Below are 3,017 nucleotides of genomic sequence, written 5' to 3' on the forward strand. Positions count from 1 at the left end.
AAATTCGATTTTTGCGAACGCTTTTTGTATTTTTTCAAATTTTATTCACAATAAAAAAATACGTCACCCAGAAATATTTTACTGAAAATTATTTTAATTTCAAATTCAAACAATTTTCAAAATAGATTTTATGCTTTCACAATGATTCATTTTGATACAAATAAATACTTTGGGTTTCACTCGTCTAAAAATATTCAAAATTGAAAATAATTGAAAAAATTTAATTATTGTATTTCTAACCAATAAAATATATTTATGAAAACAATTGTAATTGTTTAATTTGTTGAATTTTCCAATTCAGATATTTTATAATTCGGCAATTTTCTGTGGGGTATTTTATTATTTGGGAATTTCGCAATTCGGTAATATTATAAACTGTCGTGAATTTTATTATTCGGGAATATTCTAATTCGGAAATTTTACAGTGACCGGAATATTATTGGTCGCAATTTTTCACGGCCAATAAAATTTTAAAAAACCGAACTCTGAAACTAAGAATTTTTCAATATGAACTACTAAAAAAATAAACTACAAATTAAAGCACTCAAAGTGAAACTCTTGAATTTTAAATTCTTTATACGTAATTGACTGAAAATTAAATATTTTTTTCCAAAAACCAACAATTTGGTTAAAAATTCGTCTTTTTGACCAAAAAAATCAACAATTTAATCAAAATTTTTGTTCTTTCTTCACCAAATTGTTTGTTTAAATTGAAAATTCAACTTTTTGGTTTAAAACTTCATCTTCTTGTGTAGAAATTTTACATTTTTTGGTTTAAAGTCAACACACTAGTTAAAAATAAATCTTTTTCGATTAAAAACCCTTTTTTTTAAATTGACAGTTTTGTAGAAAATAAGTTATTTTGTAAAAATTCTTATTTTTTGGTAGAATCTTTTAAATGTTAAATGTTTTAAATTTTTAGTACAAATATTTGTTTAGTTGAAATATCAATTATTAAAATTTTCGTTGAATAATCATATTTTTAGGTTGAAAATTCGTTTCTTTTGGTAGTAAATGCATTTTTGGTCAAAAATCATGTAATTTGTTAAAAATTTATCATTTAGATTTTGAAATTCATCTCTTTTTGTATAAATTTCTTATTTTGTTATTGAACAAAAAAAAAATTGTCGAAAATTCCACTGTTTTCCAGAAAAATCGTCATTTTTGATCGAAAATTCAAATGTTTCGTAGAAAATTTATGCATTTTGTTGAAAATACGTCTTATTGGTTAAATCCAACTGTTTTATATTTTTAATTAAAATATCAACTATTACATTTTTTAATAAAAATTCATATTTTTAGGTGGAAATTTCTGTTCTTGTAGTAAATCAATATTTTTGTTTTGAAATCAAGTATTTTGCTGAAAATTCGTCTTTTTTGGTTCAATATTTATAATTTTAATTGAAAATTACTATTCTTTTTTAGTTGAAAAGTCATTTTTCGTCTGAAAATTTTATCGTTTTGTTGAAAATTCAACTTTATAAATTGTATATAAACTTTTTTTTTTAATTCATCTCCTCGAGTTAAAAATTCAACTGTTCTATAGGCAATTCCTCTTTTTTTTAAATGAAAATTCAACAATTTAGTAGAAAATTAGCTTCTTTATTGAAATTTTTTTATCTATAATTCAACAAATTAGCCCATTTTTTCTCTCTTGTTTAATCTAAAAATTTTAAATTCAACTAGTTTGGTGAAAAAAATTTATAATTAAAAATACAACTGTTTTGTCAAATATTAATCTGCTTCGATTGAAAATTATACTATTTTATAGAAAACAAAGCAGACTGGGAAAAATTTATCATTTTGGTTATGAAATTCATCTCCTTCTGTACAAATTTCATATTTTTTTATTGAAAACAAAAACACTGTTGAAAATTCCACTGTTTTGTAGAAAATTAGTAGTTTTTTTATCGAAAATTCAAATATTTCGTAGAAAATTTATGCATTGTGTTGAAAATACGTCTTTTTGGTAAAATCCAACTGTTTTATATTTGTAATAAAAATATTATTGAATTAAAATATCAACTATTACATTTTTCGTTAAAAATTCATATTTTTAGGTAGAAAATTTTATTTTTGTAGTGAATCAACATTTTTGTTTAAAAATCAAGTATTTTGTTGAAAATTCGTCTTTTTTGGTTTAAGATTTATCATTTTAGTTGAAGATTAATCTTTTTTTGTTTTTAAAATTCAACTTGATAAGTTGTAAATAAACTTAATTTTTTAAATTCATATCCTCGGGTTAAAAATGCAACTGTTCTATAAGAAATTCCCCTTTTTTTAAAAATGAAAATTCAAGAATTTAGTAGAAAATTAACTGTCCTTTAGAAAATTCGTTTCTTTATTGAAAATTAATTATCTATAATTCAAAAAATTGACCGATTTTTTTTCTCCCTTGTCTAATAAATTTATAAAAATTTAAAATTCAACTAGTTTGGTGAAAACTAATCTTTTCGTTTAAGATTTCATCCCTTCATGCAGAAATTTCATATTTTCCTAATAAAAAATGCAACTCTCTTGTCAAAAATTAATCTGCTTCGATAGAAAATTAACTTATTTTATAAAAAATAAAGCACACTGGAAAAAATGTCCCGACTTTAATAAAAATATTCGGATTTTTCAAAGAATACAAACATTCTCTGAAAATTTCGTTGTTTTCCAGATGAGTAGACACCCCGGAAATGCTACTTATTATTTTACTTTTGTGAATTTGCATACACGGAAAGTTTTTAGGGCTAGGATTGGATGAAAGTTGAATCTCGAGATAAGGAATTGTAACAAAGCTGCCAGATCGCGACACAAATTGAAAATTTAACTATTTTTTTAAAGTTTTTTTTTTTTGTTCAATTCATCTGTTTCTGGAGAAATTTTATCTTTCTTGAATAAAAATGTAATTTCGCTTGAAAATCCAACTCTTTTTTTTTTAAAGTTTGTCTTTTCGATTCTAAAATTCACCTGCTTTAGAAGAAATTAGATCTTTTCTGGATAAAAATGCTTGAATATGCAAAAATTTCGTT

General features: G+C 22.6%; 1 protein-coding gene across 2 annotated transcripts in view; it reads right to left on the reverse strand.

Annotated features, from left to right (window-relative positions):
- The window catches only part of LOC117172566 (AP-2 complex subunit alpha), a 98,271-nt gene that overhangs the window by 44,067 nt on the left and 51,187 nt on the right, over nt 1-3,017 (reverse strand). The gene's annotated exons all lie outside the window — the stretch shown is intronic.

This window comes from Belonocnema kinseyi, chromosome 5, assembly GCF_010883055.1.
Source record: "Belonocnema kinseyi isolate 2016_QV_RU_SX_M_011 chromosome 5, B_treatae_v1, whole genome shotgun sequence".
Taxonomy (NCBI): Eukaryota; Metazoa; Arthropoda; class Insecta; order Hymenoptera; family Cynipidae; genus Belonocnema; species Belonocnema kinseyi.